At 36.9% G+C, this 25,146-nt stretch overlaps 1 protein-coding gene across 9 annotated transcripts in view; it reads right to left on the bottom strand.

Annotated features, from left to right (window-relative positions):
• The window catches only part of MAPK10 (mitogen-activated protein kinase 10), a 342,297-nt gene that overhangs the window by 250,793 nt on the left and 66,358 nt on the right, over window positions 1-25,146 (bottom strand). For 2 of the 9 annotated variants that reach the window (XM_010334764.3, XM_074396397.1), the window contains exon 3: window positions 22,447-22,610. The exons of the other annotated variants lie outside the window; for them this stretch is intronic. The gene's annotated coding sequence lies outside the window, so the exon portion shown is untranslated. The remainder of the gene's footprint in view (window positions 1-22,446; window positions 22,611-25,146) is intronic. 9 annotated transcript variants of the gene reach the window in all.

The raw sequence follows: 25,146 nt of genomic DNA on the forward strand, positions 1-25,146 counted from the left end.
GCTTAGTAGCAATGGAGTATAATGGGTATAATTCCTATATAAGCTAATTAACCTCTCTGTAAATAAGCCCTGGTCCAGTTCTGGAAAGCCACGTAGAATATGTCATTCAACACAAGAAGACTGCATAAAAGAAAACTGATCTGGAAAACCACGTTGAATATGTCATTTGACACAAGAAGATTAAATAAAACAAAGCTGATCAATATAATCCGCCAGCAGTGCTGGGCAGCAGAGACATAAAACTTTTAAATAGTATGTTCTTTTAATGTTAATTCAGCAGCATTCCAATACCAAAATGGGACATGCTAGAGAAATGTAATTTCAACACACAAGAGAACAGTGTCCTTATGACATGATAAGACACAATGAAGCACAAATACTTTGAAGGATTTATAATCTGGTAAAATACATCTCCCAGAAGGCTGGAGCTGTGCCCATTTTAACTCATTTTTTACAGCATCTGGGAAAAGTGCTGAGAAAACGTTCAGTGTTCCAGGTGATGATGCTGATAAAAGGGAGTTTTCATCAGGTTTGACTGCCTAGATACATGGTTTTATAAAATGGAGATAGAAGTGTATTCATGATGCTTTGTAAAGCTAAAAAGCTCATTGACGGTTAGTTGTTTTCAGTGCAGATCAATGTAAGACATTTTCATGTCTGTTTTTCTAACCTTGTATACAAAAAGTATGAAATAAAAAAATATTTCCTTCACTGTGATCTGTGGAACACCAGTGTCCACGAGATGTTATTTGTACTCCATGCGGGGAAAGGGTTTTTTTCCAGTCAAATAAACCTGAGAACGTTCTTGAAGTTTTATAATCTAGGTTAGCATATTAAGGGTTATGAGAAGACCCATAATAAAGAAACCCAGTTAATCAGCACCTCACAAATTATTTGAGCATGAATCCTCCTCCTTTCTCTTTTCAACCCTTTAATCATAATAGCTATTATTTATTATTTATTATGTATCAGACAGTTTTTATATACCCTTTTACATGTAATACAATACTCACTGAATCCTCACAAAAGCTATATGAGGAACATACCAGTGTTATTATCTCCATTTTACAAATTAAAAAAAAAAAAGAAAAACTAAGTCTTAGAATAGTTAAGTAATTAGCCCAAGGACACAATGCTGTGGTAGAGGAAGAACTTGCATCTGGCAAGCCTGAGTCTAGAGACTCCAATCTGCTGCCTCTTCTTTCTCCTTAGCAGAGAACTGTCCATGCTCAGTCCATTCCTTGCCTTGGGAAAGTTGATTCACTTTGGTTGTTTTCACTTATTCTTCTGAATGGCTTCCATTCTATGGTTGTTTGGAGTTATGTTCCCTGATTTTCATAGCTGTCAGCTTCGATGTCATCATTTCATTGGCTTTTCTCTCTGTATTTTCGAACTACTTCTTCCACAGAGGTTTGTGCCTCAGTTTCCTTGATGATATAAAAGGAATAATACTACTGGCCTCATAGGTTATTACGTTTATTATAAACAAGACCTAAAGTGAAAAGTCCTTTGAACAGCAGCTTGGACAAGAACCCAGTAAACATTAATGATGATGCTAATGATAATTTTCAGAATTATTGTTGCTATTGTCATCACTGATTCTGTCTCACAGACAGTCAGGCTTTTCATGGATACAGAAAACACTGTACTGGTAAGAGTTGGGTAACAGCATTTGAGTGCCTAAGAATGCAGTACATACACAGTAGGAGGATTATGAATTCCTTGTGAGTAGCTATAGATCTTTAACTCTGTCAAGGGCGTGCAGTGAGAAAAGAATAAAAAGTCTTCCTACCTACTCTCAGAAAAGCAGGATTTTTCTTTTTGTCCATGAGGACTATCCATTGCCTTTTTCAGTCTTATTTACATGGCCTTTCACTAAACGAAAACTCCTTGTAATCTAGCAGAAGTAAATAAGCAATCCTCATTTTCATTCCTGTTGTGGCTTTTCATGTTTTCCTGTGTTTTTACATTTAAGGTGGAAGATGGGAATAAATGCAGCAGAATAGACCGGTAATGTGTTAATTTTAACCAAAATCATGAAATCTTACTTTTAAAGACCATTCTTCAGCAAAATTTACATATTCTAAAAACACTTGTAAGATGCATTTCTAGGTATTTGCTTACAACTCAGATAGATTTACTTATCTGGACAGAGCAATTATATGAGTGCAGTGTCATTTCATTCATGAATTTTAAAGAAGTCTAGCATCTGTACAGTTATTATATTAATCAGGGTTCTCCAGAGAAACAGAATCAATAGGATATATATATATATATATATATATGTGTATATATATATATATATATCCTATATATATATATATATATATACAAGGAGATTTATTATAGGAATTGGCTCACACAATTTACAAAAGCCAAAAATCCCATGATCTGCTGTCTGCAAAACCAGTGGTATAATTCAGCCCAAGCCTAGACGTCTGAGAACCAGGGGAGCCAATGGCATTAGTCCCTATTCAACTCCCGAAACTGCAGAACTGAACCAGGAGCTCCAATGGCTGAGGGCAGAAGAGGATGGATATCCCAGCTCAAACAGAAACAAATTCTGCCTTCTTCTGTATTCATGTTCCAATCAAGCCCTCAACAGATTGAATGACTTCCATTCACATTAGTGAAGGCAATACTCTTTACTCAGTCCACCAATTCAAATGCCAGTTTCTTCCAGAAACACTCTCACAGATATATCCAGAAATAATATTTTACTAGCTATCTGGGCATCCCTTAGCCCAATTAAGTTGACACGTAAAACTAACCATCACAGTTACATGTACTTTTAAATAACTTTGTAGATCAATAAATCAAATAAACAGTTTGTAATCCATGACCTACAGTGAAACAGATTATCACTGGATAGCTTCCTACTCTTTGGATCTGAAACCTGGGGCGTCATTGGATTTCTAGCCTAGAACAGTGTTCCTGAACAAAGCCTTTGGGGAGGCAATCTTTTTGAAACTACCACCTTATTCTCATAGAGATTCTGTTATTTCTCTCTCCCATCTCTATGTAGAGAACCAGCATTCCTGAATGGTAATGATAATAATAATTACCAGTAACTCTTACAGCACTTGCTCTGTGCCATGCACTATTCTAAGCATTTCATATTATTAACCCATTTAATGTCATCCTTAGAGCAACCAGATGATGATATAGGTTATATTATTATCCTCTTTTTACAGATGAGGAAACTGAGGCAGAGAGATGTGAAGAAACTTGTCTAAGGTTACAGAGCTAAAAGGAGCAGAGCTAGTAAATGGCAGAGCAGAGATCCACTCCAGGCATCCTGGCTCCATAGTTCCTGCTTTATCACAAGACTGAAAAATGAGGGCAGTCTGCAATCCTCAAGTACTTCATAAATGAGGAGAGGAGGAAGTTGTCATCGTGTCTGAAGCCTGAACACATCCATCTCCCCACCTAATAGTAGCCTTAGTCAGAATAACCCTGTTGGTTTGTTGATGATGCTTCTCAGTGTCAGTCAAGCCTCACAAAACAGAATTTTAAAGCTGAACCAACAGGATTTTGAAAGCTGGTAGGTAGAGAGCATGTTAGAGCCTGTTTGGGAGAATGCTGGCACCCTTAACAGGAATAGAAAATCAGATCTCTCCGCCTTCAGGGACCTTAAGTTACATTCAAGAAAAAGCAGAGTATAAGCATGTCATTTCAGTTCAATGAGGAAAATAGAATGATTTGCTTGAGGTGTTGTAAATGGAAAAAGAAGGGAACATTTACCCAGTTGGGTAAGGAAAGAGGATCATGAAAAAGGGGCTTAAAATAACAAAATCCATTTTCCAGGATGATAGACCAATAAATCTAGCATTTTACCTTTATAAGCAATCCACAAAAACTTTTTTAAAATGTTGTCTCTGCTTGTCATTGTTGAATAAAAACACCACAGTTCTACTGGAGGTGATTCTAGTTTTCAGCTTTCTAAGTACATATTAATTATGAACTATTTCTATCAAAGAATCTACTCACAAAGTTTTTATTCTTTGTTTTGTTTTTGCCAAAAATGTACCACATAAACTCGACATGTGTTCTAAATACATTCTTGCTCTTTTCGGTATGGTGATCTTAAGAATATTCATCACAAGTTAGGAAACACAGCTGCCATCGTTTTAGGAAAGAAATAGTCATGAGTAATGCTTTAACACACATTTCAAAGCATCAGGGATTCTAAAAAGCTCCAGAAAGTTGTGACTTTTATTGTTCTTATATGTTCTAGGCATAATACAATTTTCATTGTGAAAATGTTTACATTAAAATTACTTCCAATAATCCATAGATTACACACTAGTGCATAAATCTACTTAAATCACTACTAGAAAACCCAATCACTACCAGAAATAATTCAAGTTAAGGATAATGTTCAATAATGTTCATTGTATCTAGAGTCAAGATACAGCTTAAAACTTGTCTAAAAGTCTGGTCTGCCCTTTTAATATTCTTGTCGTAAAAGTGTGGCTCACTGACTTAGACCACTGAGGCTTCTAAATATACGGAAATGAAAATCTATATGTGAAAATAGAATAGAATAGAATTAAGACATTATCTAGATACAGTCTTCTGAGGTTACCACTGGAGAGGTGATGAACAAGACCAGAGAAATTGAGTAACATATGGAAAATGGTATAATGGAGAAAAAACCAGACTGCAGTCAGGTATCCTAACACTAGTTCTGACTTTGTCATCACCTGGGAAAATGGCACAACCTCTCTGGCCCTCAGTTTCATCACGGGTAAAATAAGACATTTGACTAGATGATCACTAATGTTGAACTCTGTGAAAGCTACAATGCTCTAATGTTAGATTTCGTAAACTCTTTGCATTTTTTAGCTATAAAAATCATAATCTAATAATCTAAAATTTCAGATGCTTCCTGAATGTCATTCAACTATTTTCTGAGCCAGAAATAGGCTGTACTGTATCTAGGGCAAGGTAGTTGATAATCATGATGTCCAGTATCTCTAGTAGCCTAGTGCATTGGGAAAACACCAGAGAGATTTGCCTCTTTAGGGAGGGATGTGTCCAAGTAATTGTTAAATTGTTAAGCGTAATATTTGAATCACCTCTATATACCCAAGCCTTTTATGAGCACTGGAAAATCGGAGATGAATGTTAAAGTCTTTCTCCTGCAGAGGCTCATAGTCACATCAGTAAGAAAAATAATTTCTCATTAGATACAATTTTAAGTGCTATGATAGGTTTTTAAATAGTGGGGTATGAAGCTCAAAAGAAAGATCTTGATTCATTCATTCTACAAATAATTATTAAGAACTTGATATGTGCCAGGCACCATTCTAAGAAACAAGATGAATATAGCAATGACAAATAAAAGTTAAAAAAAAAAGACCCTGCCCTAGATAAGCAACAGAAAGATAAACAAAGAATAAAAATAAATATACACTATACTTTTAGGTAAAAATGAAGGCTATCAAGAAAGATGAAACAGAACAAGGGACTATACACTGGTAGAGGATTATATTTAGATAGGCAGTGAGAGATGGCCTCTGCTTTATGTGACATACGAGCACAGACATGGATAATGTGAAGGAGCATTTAGTATACCCAAGGCAGAGAGAACACCTAAGGCCCTGAGGCAGGAGCTACTTGGATGGGTGTGCCAGGGGAGGTTATGTCTTGAGATGAGGTGAGAAAGGTAGCCACGGGCTAGATCAGGTAGGGTTTTGTTGAACAGGCAAGGAGGTTGGGTTTGCTTCTGAAGGATGGAAAGTCAGGGAAGAGTTTTGAGCAGAAGAATTATATGATCAGATCCTTATCTTTAAAAAACCATTCTAGACACTATATGGTTAATGAAGAGGCAGAGAGCAACAGTTAAGCCAGGAAGAAATTAGGAGATAGTTTCGACATCTATGTTAACATACACAAATATTTTCAGTTACAGCATTATAGTATGGGAATATGTTAATATATGATAAATTATATTACTATATTTATATTTATAATTATATAAATCACATACATAGTATATGTTGTTATATAATAATATACCATGTTGTTATATTCCAAAAATATTATATGTTATAATGAGTTTTATCATTATAATATGTAATAATGATACACTTATTATTATCTATTGTTCTTTACATTTATATTCTTAGAAAAAGATGATAATAGTTTGGAGTAAGAAAGTAGGCGTAGAAATCGAAATACTCATTTGAGGTAAATATCTTGAAGTTAGATCCAACAGGACTTGCCAATGGATGTTCTGTAGGGTGGACGAGTGAAAGAGGGCTCGTGGAGGAATTCTAAGTTTTAGCTTGAGAAACTAATGAATAATGATGCCATTTTCTAAGGTGAAGAAGTATAAGGTGAAGCACATGTTGGTAGTGGGGCTAAGAATTGATTTTGGACATATTAAATTTGAGGTGAGTATTTGACTGTGTCGATAAAAATGCTAAGTGAGCAACTGGATACATAGATCTAGATTTCAGAGGAGTCAAGTTTAGAAATACAAATTTAAGTGTGTTTGGCCACAGGATAGGATGAGCTGGACAGGGAGGAGAGAGAGAAGAAAAGAATCATGGTGGCTGAGCTCTAGCCTTCTCCAACATTTGGAAATCAAGAGGAGAAACCAGTGGAGGAGCTATCAGCAAAAGCAGAGGAAAGCTGGGAGAGTGGCCCTGTGGGAGCAGAGTGATCTACCGTGACAAGAGCTGCTGAGAAGGACAAGTAATAGGAGAAATGAGAACTGACCACCAGATTCAGCATGCTCTTCCTTCTTCCTGGAATGCTGTTTCAGATGTTCACATAGATGGTAACATTTCTTTCTCCGGGTCTTTCTCAAAATTACTTACTTGGTAATACTGGCAATGGTCAACCTATCAAAAAGCCAAGCAGCTCTCCCAGTTACCTGTATCCCCTTTCCCAGCTGTATTCATTCTCCTTAGCTCTTTATCATTATGTAATAAATAGGTGTTTTACTTATTTATCTTATTTAGTATCTATTTTCCTCATTAGAATATAAAATCCATAAAGACAGGGTTTTTGGGCCTCTTTTGTTCATTGTGACTTCATCAGTACTTAGAATGAAGCCTGACATCTGGCTGGCACTCAGCACTCAATAAATACTGATCAAAAACATAATTCGATGAATAAATGAAGCTACCACTTACTATAACAGATGTATCAGCCTTACAAAGTTGATCTTTTTGTTTTTGTTTTTTAATCAAAGCTTATCGTTGGTCATAGACTCAGCTTCCTCTAGGGAAAAGCTAATATGTAAAAGGAAGGAGATACTTGCATGTAACTTTAAAATGTTGAGACTAGCTTGCTAAAAAACTATCAGACATTATGTAAACCATTGTTTTAGACTTTGATGATGCAAGAATATATAAGGCAGGGTCAACTTAGTCTGGTGGTGACTGAAGACTTGTAAATAGGAAAGCTGTAATACAGCATAGTAAGTGCAACTATAGACAAGACCACTAGAGGCTTAAACAAGTGAGTAGAGAACCAGACAGGTGGAGAATCAGGTCAGACTTCACCTGTGCATGAAGGTGTTACAAAACATCAGATCATCTCTAATAACAAAAACATCAGAAAATTTCTGAACAAATTAAGTTATCTGTTCACTAAATGTTAATTGATCATTAACACCAGATTCAGCACTGGGGATAAAATAAGCAAAAGAAACACAACCTCTACTCTTACAGAATTCAATCTAGCTTGATAATCTATCTTAGTAATACCAGTACAGCACTTCAGAAGAGCAGCTGTTGAAATGTTTTACAGGTCCTGAGTCGTCCAATGCCAGGTAGCTGTGCTACACATCATACCAGCCTACCCTGAGGCAACTCTACAATGTTCTGATAAATGCTTCTTACTGAGAAGCCTCAAGCATGCCCCATCTCTGGTCTAGTGGTTATGGAAAAAGTACAAGGTTTTATTTAAGCAAAGTAGTCAATAGAGCTATGCACATTTTTTTAAAGAAATGCATATAGCTTTGGCATTTCAAACTGAGACATGGCACTAGGAAGTTAGATGCTACTGACAAAAAAAAATTGTAAATCATACTATGGTATAAATTTCTATGTTTTTCAGATAATTCATTTCTAAGCACTGTCTATCTCCTAGATAATTTATATTGCATTGAGATTTGCTAACTTCCAAACTGAAGGGATTCTAAGGAACTAAATGCCCTTTGATTAAAACAGGTTAAAGAAAAAAATGACTCATTTTGCAAGTGCTAATTCTATAAATTCCTATGAAATACAATATTTGGGAGTCAAGTGTAAACCAATTTGTGAATAGCCATATAACTCTTTCCGAATAATTTTATAGATTTTTGTACTTACAGTGGATGGCATTTTCAGGCAATCATAATAATTCCCTCAAGAAAAAGGACCATGACATTGGACTTTTTCTCACATCTTCCTGAGCCAGTGTTATTTCATTAATTGAGCTCATGGAGACAGATACTTAGATTTTATAGTATTGCTGATTCTGAAGAGTATTTATAGGAAGTTCACCAATTTATCAAGAACTCTTCAAGGTTTTCAATATTTGTCTAATTATTAGAGTAAAAATACTTTTTCAAAATACTATCTAGTATTCTATTTCCAATACAAAGTTAAGAGGAACATCTAGAAATGTGTGCAACTGAGTGATGTCCAGAAAAATATAATGTATTGACTTTAATGGCTGTTAAGAAAATATAATACTTCTCTCCACATCTCTAGCACAAATTCAACAACATGTAGAAGGGGAAAGCACTTGGATAAGTGAATCAGGAAATTCCTGGGGTCAACTGTATTTAAGATGTAGAAATAATAGCTGTGGGCTGGGCACCCCTTAATCCCAACATTTTGGGAGACAGAAGTGGGAGGACAGCTTGAGGTCAGGAGTCTGAGACAAGCCTGGGAAAGATAGTAAGACCCTGTCTCCACGAAACATAAAAATGAAAAATTAACTGGGCATGAGGGTGTCTGCCAGTGCTCTCAACTACTCAGAAGGCTGAGATAGGCATGTTGCTGGAGCCCAGGGGTTTGAAATCGCAGTAGCTATGATTGTACCATGGCCCTCCAGCCTGGACAACAGAGGGAGACCCTGCTTCTAAAACAAAACAAAGAAATAATAGATGTGTTTTGAAAAGGGCCTACAAGTCAAAGGGTGAGGACAGTTTTGGCCAAGGAGATGCTTTTGAGTGTGGGAGGGCAAATTAAACCACTTCAGAGAAAGCGGTGGCAGTCTGTGGTCTCATAACTACTTTGCACAACTCATTATTGTTTCCACGTCCAGGTCATCAGACTACACTCTCCTCTTATGAGAAAGGTACAAATGTATAAAATTAAGTCACCATGAGATATTTTGACAAGAAAGCTACTACCAGAGTACTCATCTACCCTAAATGTTTTTCACTCCACATCTACAAATACAGCTATGCCTATAGTTTAAACACATCGCATTAAATAAAATTAACACAGTCTTCAGAAAAATCTAAAATTTATTTTACATTCTCTATTAAAGAAGGCAGTAAAAAGTGTGGGTGTATTCGTATAAAAAATTAATGTCTCAAAATGTCCCCTAGAGGTTGAAACTTGGAGGTATACGAAAATATCAAATGTATAGAACTATCCACTCCTTGTGAGTTCCAGATAGCTTAGGTATTCATAGTACTTTGAAGAAATAAAAGCTAAAGAATGTCCTCTAATAATTATGAAAAGGAAGAGAAGACTGACATAAGCCTGCATCTATTTGGTCAGGTCTACTTTGTCTGCTGAGTTGAAATTGGAGCACGGAGCACTTCTTAAGAAAGTGTTTAACCTGCATCCCATGTCTGATGTGGCAACATTACTAGTAACCCTGCTTATACCCCCATTGGCTCTCACCTCTGAACTAGGAAGGCTACTTACTGTACACATCTGAGAATCTCTGTGCACTCAGCCATTCTTGCATTGCTATACAGAAATACCTAAGATTGGGTAGTTTATAAGAAAAGAGGTTTAATTGGCTCGCAGTTCCACAGATTGTGAAGGGAGCATAGCACTGGTTTCTGCTTCTGGGGAGGCCTCAGGAAGCTTACAATCATGGTAGAGGGCAAAGGGGGAGCAGGCATCTCACATGGCAGGAGCGGCAGCAACAGAGAGAGTGCGGGGGAGGTGCCACATGCTTTTAAATGACCAGATCTTACAAGAACTCACTCACTATCAAAAGGACAGCACCAAGAGAATGGTACTAAACCATCCATGAGAAATCTGCCCCATCCAAACATCTCCCACCAGGCCCCACCTCCAACACTGAGGAATGCATTTCAACATGAGACTTGGAGGGGACAATATCCAAACTACACCACTCTGCCTGAAGACTTCTCTGACCACAGGGAACGTGTGTAACCAGCAGGCAGGACAAGCCAGAAGACCGGAGTTAACACCCATGGAGGCAACTCAGCAAATGCTGGCTAACGGGTCCCCGGACATACAACCAGCTTCTTTCCTCGTCAATGTGATTAGCTCCAAGGTGTGCTGTATAGGAGCTCCCAGAGATCCGTGGCGGCACTGGGCCCTGGGGTACATCTGGTGAGTGAGTTGCTAATATGCCCTTTCATGTCTTCTTTCCCGTTCCTCTTTCACTTCCCTACTCTTCCACCTGTGTTTCCTGGAATCTACCTCCCAAATGAATTGCTCTGCACTTAAATCCTTGCCCCTAGGTTTACTTTGAGATAACCCAATTTAAACCTCATGGGAAGAATTTTTGCTTCCATGGTATATTGGTTTTTAAGTGTGGGCAAGAGTTTACGTATAAATATAAATAGGTTAAGTTGTGAACGGTTTTTTTTAGTTTGGCAATCAAAAGTTCTACCAGAGCTTCTGTTTCTACCCAAGAGGGATTAACAGCCCAGAGAACTGGCCCCCTATTGTGAAAAAGAAAAAGAAAAAAAGGAAACTACAGGAATAAGTATTTTCTGACCTTGGATGACAGCCAGAGCAGTATTGTGATCTTTGGAAGAATGAAAACAAACGATCCTTATACTTTCTCCAAATTATGTCATGGAAGCAGCTCTAAAGCCCTAGGATAGGAAAAGCCTAACAAAGCTCCGTGGTCATATGGCCTCAACAAGGTGAGGAGAGGAGAGACCAGGGAAGCTAAGGCAGCCAGAATTCACAGGACAGAATATGAGAAAGGTGATATCCTGGAGAGAAAGAGCTCCGGAAACCTGGATAGAAACCCCTTCGAGGCTTTGGCTAGTTCTAATCAGCACAGACCTGGTTTGAAACTCCAGGAGGCTTTGGAAAGAACCTCCTGAAGCAATTGGCAGAGCTCAAACCAGGCTCAAAAGAATGTGTCATCTCACCAGCCAAAGCAGAAAAACTGGTGATCCAGGGAACTTGGTAGAGGCCTCAGAAGGGTATCACCTGAGTGCTACAGCTAAATAAGCCCTACATCAAAGGCTGCTCTGCACTTGCCAAAAGATTTGGAAATGTCAATGCCATCCAAAACAGTTTTATTATGTGTTAAGACAAAGCCCAACACTCTCGTATCCCCTGACTCTCACTTCCATTTTATGAAGGAACAAAACAACACAAGTGTTTGCTGTTTCACTTCTTACGCCCCAGGCCCTCTGCCTGGAGGATCTCTATTTTACTCTCAGATCTCTATTTCACTTGTTCCCTCACCTCCTTAGGGTGTATTCAAATGTCCTCTTTTCAGTGAAGCCCTCCTTGACCACCAATTTAAACTTGTATTCTCTTCCCTACTCCTTAACCTCCTTCCTAGCTTTATTTTCCTCCGTAGAATTTTATCACCATGTAACTTTCTCTACATTTTTTTTTTTTTTTTTGGTCACAGTGTCCCTTCTCTACACTATAACCTTTATGAGGGCAGGAGTTTTTGTTCTGTGTTCACTGCTATTTCATCAACTTCTAGAGTAGTTCCTAGTACATAGTAAATGCTTAAAGATCACCAGCTGAATAAATATTTTAGAAAAATAACTGCAGCTACAATGTGTACTGTCTACTATGACACAAAAGGAATGAAAAACATGGTTTATAAAAATATGTTATAGCTTTTACTATGACATCTTCTAGTTTCATTATGTCTTTATATATATATGAATATATATAATTTCTATGTTTCCCTTCCTCTTCTCTCTTACTAATATCTCAAGGGCTATTTTCTCCCTCCCCTGCTCAAAGCAGAAACCAAAACAAAGATCAAAGAACCTAACAGAGGCTGGGCGTGGTCCCTCACTCCTATAATCCCAGTACTTTGGGAGGTTGAGACAGGCGGATCACCTGAGGTCTGGAGTTCAAGACCAACCTGGCCAACATGGTGAAATCCCATCTCTACTAAAAATACAAAAATTAGCTGGGCCTTGTGGCACATGCCTGTAGTGCCAGCTGCTCGGGAAGCTAAGGCAGGAGAATCACTTGAACATGGGAGGCAGAGGTTATAGTAAGCCAAGATTGTGCCACTGCACTCCAGCCTGGATGACAGAGCAAGATCTTAAAAAAAAAAAAAAAAAAAAAAAAAAACTAGCAGAAATGCAAAATAGAAAGATTTGGGTGCAATACAAACTGGTGTTTTTGTTTTGTTTTTTTCTTATACCTAAAGATTAGTTAAAACTGGATTTGTGGGAAAGAGGAGAAAATTCAGCAGTGACTAACAAAAAAGTAGGAAGGGCTGAGGCCTCAGAGGTGGGAAGGTGGAACAGAGGCTCGCATGTGAGGGAGCACCCAGGAGCTGAAAGGAACCAATCCTGGGTGGTCCTGCACCAGGCTTATCAACCCATGACAGACAAATGGAGAACTTGATGGTGGGACATGAAAAACATTTCACCCTCCTGATAAAACAGAACCACATAAAACCAGGTAGGCCTTTTTCTGTTAGATGAAATTTTTTTAAATATGCATATAAGAAAACTTATTAAACAGTATTGACTGGCAAACATAGAAACAGAATGTAAATATAAATTTCTTTGCCCTAAATGATTTAAATGGCATGACAAAACTCATGCCACAGACTGGAAAAGACAAGGATCCTAATCCACTCTAAAAAGAAGAAAAGCATAGTAAAATTCTCATTACAGTTATAATTCTTCATGGTTCCTCTCTAGTGTTTAATCATATAGTTAATGATGAGAATTTCTTATATTTTATGCATCTGATGACCCTAAATGTTCATTTCTCATGATTCCTTAAAACAATTTTTATAAATTCTATTCCTAGGACCTTCTGCTTTCAGAAAAATTAATGTCTTGTATTCATATTAGAGGAGATCCATGTGTTCACCTGCTAAGCAGTGATTATCAAACTTCAGTGTGTACCAGACTCCTCCGGAAGGGTCATTAGACAGGGACTTCTTGGCCTGCCCTCAGAGGTTCTGACTGGTAGGTCTGTGTTGGGGCCTGAAAATTAGCATTTCTTTTTTATTGCATTTTAGGTTTTGGGATACACGTGAAGAACAAGCAAGATTGTTGCATAGGTACACACATGGCAGTGTGATTTGCTGCCTTCCTCCCCATCACCTATATCTGGCATTTCCCCCCATGCCATCTCTCCCCAACTCCCCACCCCCTGCTGTCCCTCCCCTATTTCCCCCCCCGACAGACGCCAGTGTGTGATGCTCCCCTCCCTGTGTCCATGTGTTCTCATTGTTCAACACCCACCGAAAATTAGTATTTCTAACAAATTCCTGGGTGAGGCTAATATGCTGGTCAGGACTATGCTCTAAGAACAACTACACTTAGTATAAGGGATGTATTTTCAAAAAACTCACACCATCTTTCATATTAATTGAATGTTGTTAATTTGAATTTTATTATTTTTAAATCTGGTTGGTAATTTTTCAATCTGTTGGTTTTATAGTGACATAAAAACTATAAGCATAAAGATGTTATATACAGTTTTACGTTTGTACCCAGTTAAATAATTTTACAATAAAAATGATTACTAATGAAATTTTTTTTCCTATAATTGGCTCCGTATACAGTATTCAATGTTATTATCTGAACGATTTTTCTATTTCTACTCTTGCCTCTACTCTAATCTTTTCCCTATATCCAGCAAGAGTGATCAATGTAAAACATGAATCTGATCATGTCATTTTTCTCTGGTAACCTTTTCAATGGCTCCTTTCTGTCTGAATAAATCCCAAGTTTCCTAAGATGTCATAGAAGGTCTTTCATGACTGCTATTTCTCCAGGTTCCTGGCTAACATATCTCACCTCCACCCCTTTTATCCCACGTTCAGTTGGAACACTTGTGCTTCTCCGTGTTTCCATTTGCATCAGAGCTTTTGTGTGGTCCTATCTGCCCGAAGTGCTGCTCCATTTACCTCATTTGACCTGTTGAGTCCATGTTTTCTCTAAGACTCTTGGATGTCCGCTACTCTCTGGTCCCTGCTAACCGACTATGGTCCTCTCTGTACCTCCACAGCATACAGATTACCCAACCCAATATTCATCACACTCTATTACAATTTTCTATTTTGTTGTCTCTGCTCCCCAGTAGTTTGTAGACATTTCCAGATGAGGGGCTATGACAATATTAATTATTGAATTCCTCCACAAATGCTAGGATACAAAAGATTCTAAAATTTTTTTAAAAAAATTAAGAATGACACTCAATAATAAATAGGCCAGAAGTTTCTCTTATTTTAAATAAACAAAGCTACTGTTATATTAACTACCCCTGTGACCTTTGTCTAGCCATCAGGAAGGCTAGCGTGCTGAGCTTCAGGAAACCACTGAAGCCAATTCCTGAAATCCGTTTGCTCTTTGCAGACAATGCCACAAGCCCTTGAACTACCAGCTGCGCCTCTTGTCTCCTGCTCTGAAAGCTCCATGACGGCAGAGACCATCTCTCACTTCATCTCAGTGCCAGGCACATAGTAGACACTTATTTTGCCATTACTGTGTGATTGGAATTAATTCAGACAGTCAGTGAATATTTGCTCCCCAATTTTTGGTGACTGGCCCAGATATAACTTTTACCACTCCATAACCATCTTCTTTTATTTTTGTTCTTCTTCTTCCTTGTACTCCAGTTCCAAAAACTTAAAGCAGATGATGGGCACAGTGGTTCTGATTCAGTTCTTTGTAGAGAACCAGGTGAGAAAGCTGGGAAATGGTTTGGGAAAATGAGGACAGAAAAAGTAGAGAGCTTCCTGCCTCTTTTATTTCCCCCATGACACCGACGCGGTAATAGCTGGTGCTAATGTAACTTCTAGATTTCTTTTTTTCTTTTTTCTTTTTCTTTTTTTTTCTTTTTTTTTTTTTTTTGAGATGGCGTCTCACTGCTCATGGTGTCACCAGGCTGGAGTACGGTAGCATGATCTCAGCTCACTGCAACCTCTGCCTCCCGTGTTCAAGCGATTCTCCTGCCTCAGCCTCCCAAGTAGCTGGGACTACAGGCATGCACTGCCATGCCCAGCTATTTTTTGTATTTTTAGTAGAAACAGGGAAACCTCATCTCAAATAAATTTCATTTTATAAGAAAAGAAACCTGAGAGGCCTGCCTATTATTGGAATACTTGTGAGATATAACCTTCTTGATATGTGTCTAAAATTTGAACTAATTTAATGGTACAATAAAGAGTGAGTAGACTAAAACAGGGAAATTTGTTTTTCAGAATAAAAGCAGTAAAAATAATGCCTCGTTTTGCAACTTTAAGTATGTGGATATTCATGAAAGCAAACTTTTAAACTTTAAATAAAATTAAAAGAAAAAGAGATAACAGACTTGACTTTTGGCAACATATATTTAACTCATCCAATTACACTGTGCTATTGTCTGAACATCTATGTCAACCCAAAATTCACATGCTGAAATCCTAAGCCCCATAGTAATGATACTTTTTCAGAGGAGGGATCAAGAGGGCAGTTGCCTCATGAATTGGAATGAATGCCCTTATAACAGAGTCTGGAGAGAGAGCCCTTGTTCCTTCATCAGGTGAGGTTACAGCAAAAAGATGCCTGTCTAGGAAGAGAGACCTCACCAGAGGTGGAATTTGCCTGTACCCTGATTTTGGACTTAACAGCCTACAAAACTGTGAGAAATCAATTTCTGTTATTTATAAGCCACCTGGTCTGTGGTAGTTTGTTATGGAGGCCCAGACAGACTAAGATACTTTGTACATTTATTATCCAAATTTCCTTTCTCTTGACAAATCAAGACTAGTCACCTAAATGCAAAGACTAGAAATTACTATGTTATGCTATTTACAAAGAAAGCATCTGGGAAAAGGATTTAATTATAGTATTTGAGAGCAGAAACACTTCCCATAATCACTGTTCACAAATTTTGCTAAACTAGAATATTATACGGTAAACTGTGTTTACATCTTTTAAGAACGACAATAATACATTCTTTTTCTTTTTCTTTTTTTTTAGATGAAGTCTCACTCTGTCTCCCAGGCTGGAGTGCAGTGGTACAACCTCGGCTCACTGCAACTGGGTTCAAGTGATTCTCCTGCCTCAGCCTCCCAAGAAGCTGGGATTACAGCCACATATCACCACACCTGGCTAATTTTTTTATTTTTAGTAGAGACAGAGTTTCACCATGTTGGCCAGGGTGGTCTCGAACTCCTGACCTCAAGTGGTCCGCCCACCTCAGTCTCCCAAAGTGCTGGGATTACAGGTGGGAGCCACCACATCTGGCCTCATACATTTTTTATAAGAAGTTCTGAGGATTCATTAGTTTATATTTGTAAAGAGTTTTAAAAGTGAAATGCTTTCCTCCCTTCTTTATGTGTCACTGAAATCATTAACAAGTGATGATCAGTATTCCTTTCTTACTGTCTTAGAAAAACCTAACTATCCAGTGCTGTGCAATTATCTTTTTCATGTTAGAATTCAAAACTTGAGCCCCATATTCATACATTAAAATGCTCATTTCTTGTTTTAAAATAACTATGATATCATGTAGATCAATTTGGGGATTTTAAAGAAAAAAATACCAATCCTTAGAATTATTATTAAGACTGTCAAGTCACATTTCCTTTGCAGAATTTGATGTAATACACAAATATCCAACTGAAAATTCCTAATCCATGAAAAAGTTTTAGAACAATACAAAATATTTATTATTTGTAGAGCAGCTTCCACAATCCATGTGCTATATTTGTAGAGCATTCCTTGCATGTCTTTCTTAAAAGCAATGGGACCATCAAGATTGATTATTCCTGTAACTTGATTTGCATATTTGCCTTTCCACCTTCTAGAATGTGGGGCTACCGGCAAGATAATTATGAACCTGTAAGTTCTGACACTGGTAGCAAAGACTAACAGTCTCTCTGTTCATGACAGTATCTTGACATTCTGAGGAAGAGAAATCAAATTGTTAAAGTATTAAAAAAAAAAAAAAGCTAAGTCTAAGTGGGGAGAGTGGGAACAGTTCCAAAAAGGAGATAAGGGGGGACTAGGGTGTGATTCTGAAGGATTTTGAGCAAGTTTCACAAAAGAGCTCAATTTCTCATGCATGGACATTTTGTGCTGGAAAAGTCTTTGTTGTGGGAGCTCTCCCAAGCATTGTAGGATGGCTCACAGTATTCCTGGCCTCTACCCGCTAGAGGCTGGTAGCATTCTCTGCCAATCAAAAATGACTCCAGATATAGCCAAATGCCCAGTGGGACAAGTTGGGCAGGGGTGGTCAGACAAAATTTTCCCCAATTGAGAACCAGGGTTGGTATTTGGCACAAAGAAAGGAAATTTGAAACTGCCTTCCTAAAGCTAACTACTGGGAACTTTTACTATGAAGAAAGCATCCTTCTTCACAGTAAAAGTTCTGCAGGGGATGGCCAAGCCAAGAGTTAGAAATGGCAGAAGATGCCACCAAAAGCCATGATTGATGGATCCACTAGCTAGGGGGGAAAAAAATGAGAAGAGTCATCTTTGAGCAGTGTCTGCTGGAAACAAACATTTGGAGCTGTCACAGCCATATGTAACTGTCAACTGAAGCTCCATATCATATAGTTAGCAGTGAGCTATTATCCTCTTTAATGAAAAGAAGAGTCTAATAGGATTCTTCCAGGAAATTTGATGGGCTTAAATACCAGAAAATCCTTGCAGGGGATTCACAGAGTTTCATTTAATTCATTAAATATTTATTGAGCACTCAACATGTGTCAGGCTTTGTGTTAGCTGTCAGAAATACAATGATGAAAACAGTCTACCCTCAAGCAACTTATGCTCCAGAGAGGAACAGATTATAACAAGTTCGATGCTTAAATGTCTGGTATAGGGTATGAGCCAGGCAGAGAGGGTCCCAATTCTCCGCACTGATAACCACTATACAGCCAGAACTTAAAAAAAAAAAAATCACAGTGGTCTTCTTTTTTAAAAAGCAAAATCTGCTTAGCTTTTTTCTCTATTCAAATGCTTTAATTTTTTTCTCTCATTTTAAATTTCCCAGCCATTTCACTGGCATCTCAGGCAGCTGCTTTTTTCTCCATCTCAGAGCAATCAATATATGAACATTTTTAAAAGAAAAATATCCAGTTGCAATTTTATTTTTCTGCTGGCATACATGTGCACAATCTTTTGAATTTACATGATGATGCTAACCAGCCGAAGTCAGCAAGCGTTTCTGAAAAGGCAGTTGATTCAATGATGACGGCTGTGCTGTCATTTCTTATTTTGCTGCCTAATAATAGCAAGATAACATTATTAATAAATTACTGGCATCGCTAGTTAGAGAATGTACAATCCAATTGCATATATTTTTAAATTCACTACAGGCAAAATGCTCACTACTTTTCCACATATGATTCACAGTCCCGTCTTCAGTGGTATTCAACCACAGCCTTTGTAGACTAGTCATTAGTATTCAGGATAAGAAACAATTGCTTGGAACAGGAAACACAGAAGCCAGACATTTGGCAACATCACACAGAGTTCACTTCTGAAGTCAACTGGCGAAGCGACTCTGGACTGACAGTAACTGGCCTCTGTTACCATGGAAACAGCAATGAACTGTGTTAGTAAATAGTTTGAGTTCTCTCACCTGCCTAGGCATAAATTCAAATTTTACTGCTTATTTTTAAGTCTACTATTTGTAAGTGACCTATTTAGGGAGTAAATATTCAAAATCACTCTTCGCTTCAGGAAAAAAAAAATCCAAACATTTGCAAAAACATCTGAATCTTAAGGTATTCAAACACAATTAAATTTAATTGTGTAGAATACCTGATGAAAGCCAGTCTATCTATTCATTCTAATGGCTGCCTACTTTGCCAAAAATTAGTTCCTAAAAGTACATAAATAAAATAAAAATATAAATGGTAAGGAAGTGGAGGTAATGCTAATTACCAAGAAAAAGACTTTTCCAAATTCACAGTGAGGATTCATGCCACTTTTAATTTTATTTCAAGCTACATTTATTTTAAATTTCTTCCATCCTCACTCATAACAAAATGAGCCAAGTACAGCTGCCTCCTGTCCATTTTTGACTGAAACATCCCATTAAGGGAAATCCTCTGTCTGGATAATTATAATAATTATCGCCCCTAAATTACAAATGCATAAAGTATGACAGAAGAAAAATGTCTTAACTACAGCAGTTCGGGAAAACAGCCACAGTGCAAGCCTCTAATTCTCAGCTCTCTTAATCCACATGTCTCCTACGTCATTCTGGCTTCATTAAGCTTCTTCTTTCAATTCTTTTCAATTTCATGCTAAATTATATTTTTCCATAAAGTCTACAAGTGAAAAAGTCATTTTGTTTTTGCTCCAAGTAACCAATTTCCCCCTTATCAGCAACTGCTAAAATATGCCCATTACCCTTTTCTGTGACTTCTACTTTCATTTATCAATAAACATTTACCAAGCAAACATCTACAAGTCATGTGCTATATGTTTGGCAAAGGAAGAAGTGACACAAAAATGAATAAAACATGTTTTTTGCTTTGAAAGATGTAGGCTGGTGGGAAAACCAGAAATACAGATTTTCCACTGGCCCTAATTTTCACTGAATGGTGTATCTGAGAGACCACCTATTTTTTAGAGACAGTGTTGTCTGAATTAAAAATATATGGTACTTCTTGGTTATTTAGTGTTATGCACCTAAGTCACACATGAAGAACATTAATATTTATTTTACTGAGGCTTTTTTCAAATATTTTTTAAAATTCCAATTCATTGTTGATGCACATTTTAGTTATAATAATGTGATATATCATACATATTGCTTACATTATATCCCTATTAGTTTCATAACAAGAAAAGACTACCATCCATAAATGCTAACCTAGTAAACAGTAATGTAGACTCTGGAAAATTGAAGGAATTCTCACTGTAATGTTTTAAAATTATTTCTCTGAGAATACTTATGTGTCCATTATATAAGATTTAGAATCATTTTCAATAACTAAATGATAATCATGGACTAGAATTAAAACTATTAAGAATCAAAGAAAAGGTAATCCTGAAATATAGTGGTAAGGCAGAACAAATATTTCATTTTGCTCTACTAAAAATACAAAAATTAGCTGAGCATGGTGGCAGGTGCCTGTAATCCCAGCTGCTTGGGAGGCTGAGGCAAGAGAATCACTTGAACCCCAAGAGGCAGAGGTTGCAGTGAGCCAAGATCATGCCACGCCCTGCAGCCTGGGCAAGAAGAACAAGACTTCATCTCAAAAAAAAAAAAAAAAAAAAAAAAAAAATCGAAACAGACAATCACTTTCTTTTTAAGACAAGCAAGAGTCTATTCTAATACAGGTAATTTTTTTAAATCAAGGAAATAGAATCAATTGTCATGTTTAATATCACAATTAAAAATAAAACAATTGGCAAATAAATAGATAACTTTTTTGATAATATTGAGAATTTATTTTATATACACTAATACAGCAATTACCAAACTTTTTCTCCAGATACTCTTAAAAATAATTGAGGACCCAAAAGAGCTTCTATTTATGATTATTATATTTATCAGATTTACCATGTCAGAAATTAAGCTAAGAACATTTTTTAGATATTAGTGTAACCACAATAAACACATTAAATGTTAGCAAAATTAATGAATATTATTAAAAAATTATGTTTTAAAATGTGTGAGAAGAGTGGCAGTGTGTTATATTTTTGCAAATCTATTTAATATCTTGCTTAATAAAGGATAGCTAGATTCTCATTCAATCTATTATGATATCCCATATCATGTGGTCTCTGGGAAAATTTACTGTACATTCCTGAAAGGATGAGCATGAAAAAGGTAAATAGTATTTTTCCAGTGTTATGAAAATACTTTTTGCCTTGCACATTTCTTGTAGGTACTCAGAGATTTCCAGGGGTTCCCAAATCATACTTTGCAAACAACTGCACAAACGTATTCACTCCAAACTACTTTGAGTGAATCTGTCCATAAACAGATCAGTTACATGAGTATAAGAATTCCAAAGATATTATATTAATCTTAAAATGGTAATTATGGTGCAATGTGCCCAGAAATATTACAGAAAACAAAATATGCACTATAACACATTAGAATTTTTTCTTTCAACATAGCAAAATAAAAAATAAATTCCCTTAGAGGAAGAATTAAAGAAAAATGTGGCTTATATTTCACTTGGGAAAATTTCAGCAATTAAAAACAGATTGAACTCTAAGATTTTTCTGACATAGCCTTTACCCATTAGATGAGAATCTTGCCATGAAGGCCATGAGTATTAATGTTGCAGAAATAATTACTCTGTGTGTGCCCATATTTATATGTAATCTTTGTGAAGGGAAATATCTTACTTCTAATTCTGTGTATTTTTACATGGCTGAGATAAGCTTAGAGTCTATAATTCAAGCACGGGTCTAGTGACTTTCTAAGTCTGGGCAGTCATTCAAATTTTCAACCATGTATCATAAGAAGAGCCAGATAAGTAAATGAAGCATAGCTAGGGTGATATACTGAGAGAACAAAGAAGCAAATCTAAAAATCTTCATCTGACTCACAGTGACATAAAATGAGATTCCAGTTATCTGAGTTATATTTTCAGAACAGGTCCTTTCGGGTCCATTACTTAGAAAATAAATATGCCATTACGTAGTCTACTTTGTAATAGAAGGGCTCCATGGGCTCACATTGCACAGTTTCAGGTGAGTTTTTAATATACTAAAGGCAGATCTTAGAGCCTTTCTGATTTGTACCTGAGAGGTACCTAGAGTGATGAAAGCTCAATTCCATTCAACTGGCCTAATACATTTTATAGGGAACTCATACATGTATGCATGTGTGTAGGAACTAGGAAGTTGAACCAGTGTTATAAAATGTGATGTTGATTATTACACAAGAAACTTTAAGGGAAGTGCAAAGAGAAATTCATAAAGAAAAGACAGTGCTTTAAGTTGGAGAAAGAGTTCGTGGTGTGAGACAGACATATACAGGCAAATAAGATTTTTAAGGGTAGAAATGGAAACCAAGGTTATCCCAAGGGAAAGAAATAGCCTTAAAAGAATGCAAAGGTAGAAAACAGAAACATATGACTCACATTCAGGAAACTGTGCAGAGGCTAGTTTGGTTAGGACATAGACTTGTTGGGCAAATAGGGGAAGATTATCAGGAATCGTAGAGTGGTTGAATGTTGTCAAGGTCCTTCAACTCCAGGCTGAGAAGTTTGGAATCATTGAAGATTTTAGCAGTAGTCTCAGAGTCCTGCATCAGATGGATTTAGAGAAAAGAGAGGTAGGACACCAGCAAGTATCCATTATCTAAGTCAAGGCAAGAAGCAATGACTGGATCCTAAGCTGTAGCTCACACTGTAGAAATATAGAGGCAAGAGACATTTTTTAAGACAAAAATATAAAATGAACTAACAGGTGAATATTACAATTAACAGAGAAAGACCTGTTGAAAATGACTCAGATTCTGACACTAGTCCATTGGGGAAATGATGATATCATTCATATTAATAGGGAAGTACAAAAAAAAGAGAATTGATTTGAGAGAAAGAAAATGTTTATTGGACATGTTAAATTTCAGAATACAGGTTAAGTGAGCATTTGAAAATAGAGAGTAGGGACTGAGACTCCTCTATTTGTGATCTTTATACATCTCTTAATACTTAAAATTTCCAAAGAGGTGGGAGATTAGAGTTTCTTACCTAATTGAAAAATATATTGATTTTTATCATTTCATTTTCTTGCAAAGAATGAAACATCTAGCATTATCCTATATTTCTGCTAGAGCTTAAATGAGTACAGTCTTCCTACAAGCTGCCACTTTTCTTTACTGAATTGCTGTCTTGAAGATTACAGACAAGAAAAAGAAAAGGGAAAAAAATAAACTTGCAAGAGGACATGGTGATTTAATATCTCTTTGCCTCTATTTTTATATAAATTCTGGTAGGTCATCCCCCCTTTTGTAAGTGACAATGTGTCTCAAGACATGATTTAGTTAAATTATAAATAGCCTATTTAGATGTATCTATCCAAGAATAATACCCACAAACTACTTACCTGATGAATCGTTGGGCTTTTAGCTTAGTTTAGAATAGACTGGGGGAATAATGCATCTGTTCTGCTGACCTAAAAGAAAGATTCCCAAAGCTCCCTGGGATTTGAAAGAAACCATACCATTTAAAAATAAACGATCATCTACCTTTTCTGCTAAATTTGCAAATATGAACTGGCATTCTACTGAAGTTAGTAAAGTTAACTCTTCTGATATTTAAATTGTATTCAGTGAATTTCATTTCATTTCATATTAAAAACTCTCAATATGGTGATGAATGAGTTAACATTAAAAGTCCTTAGAATAGCTCCTGGCACATAGTCAGGTGCTATTTAAATGCTGCTATCATCATCATCATTATTACCACATCCATCAATAACTGAAAACTTGAGACACTAAAATTTCTTCCATGCATTAAACTGAAAAAAGTGTGTGTGTATACATATATATGTATGTATATATGTATATACATTTTATATCCTACAATCCTTACATTAAAATGGAAAAAAATCATTTTAAATTCAAAGTCTTATTGGACAGTATTCTTTGCTGGCACTGATATCTGGCCCGTATTTTGTTTGGTGTTTTGTTTTTTGTGTGTGTGTGTGTGTTATTTATTTTGTAACTTGCCTCTTTATTTAAAAGCTCTACTGCATACTATATAACTGAAATGAAAATAAATCGAGGCCGTAATGCAGTCCCACATTCCCCGCTGATGCTAAAGATTAAGCATTACACCACTATCTCCGCCTCTCCATTGCTGGGCAGGCAAATTACTGTCAGATACACATACCAGATTCACTCTGGCATGCAGATCTTCTTGGCCCCTCTATGCACAAGCATTGCATAAGTGTAGTAAGTGAAGCAATGTAATGTGCTCAGGAACTAAAGACCAAGGGCTACATTGCCTTCAGTCACCTGCAGCCTGCATTCAGCAGTCTGCACCATAATTGCATTAAGGAAATGCTTCCAGCAATACTGAAGTAATCAGAAAATCAACAACTGGGGCTTTTTCCATTTCTGGCTGTAACCTAGAAATCATTTGTGGTGGTTAAAAGTATGTGCCCAGAGCCAATTAATCTTGGTTCAGTTCCAGCTCTGCTACCAAGGTGTGTGATCTTGGGCAAGTTACTAACCTCTCTCCTCCTCAGTGACAATTTCACAAAATGGACATAATAAAGGGATATTCTCCATTGAACTGTTAAGAAGAATCAGAGTTAAGACATGGGAAGAAGTTAAAGCAGTGCCTGGCATGTAGCAAGTGCTTAATAAATGTACCTACACTTACAACAATATGTGCCAGCCCACATGCAGGACTAAAGATTAAGCATTACACCACTATCCTTTGAACTATTTGAGTCTGTGAAAAGAAAATATCTCAGGCCTCCAAAATCACTAGGGAAAACTCAAGCTGGAAACTGCTTAAGGCAAACCTGTCTCTCATACTATTCAAAGCTATTCCTCTGCTCACTGAGGTCTATGCTTTCTGGTTGCCTTCTTTGAAAACCTAATCAGAAACTCAAAAGAATGTCACCATTTATGTCTCACCTATCTGCGACCTCTCCCCCCTTCTAGTCTTCTTTCCCTTGCTTCAGGACGTCCTATCTTTCCAGACCGAAACAATGTCCTTCTTACATGCACTGATTGATGTCTCGTGTCTCCCTAAAGTGTATAAAACCGAACTGTGCCCCACCTACCTTGGGCACACATCAGGATTTCTTGAGGCTGTGTCACAGGC

Source organism: Saimiri boliviensis, chromosome 3 (assembly GCF_048565385.1).
Source record: "Saimiri boliviensis isolate mSaiBol1 chromosome 3, mSaiBol1.pri, whole genome shotgun sequence".
In the NCBI taxonomy this organism is placed as follows: domain Eukaryota; kingdom Metazoa; phylum Chordata; class Mammalia; order Primates; family Cebidae; genus Saimiri; species Saimiri boliviensis.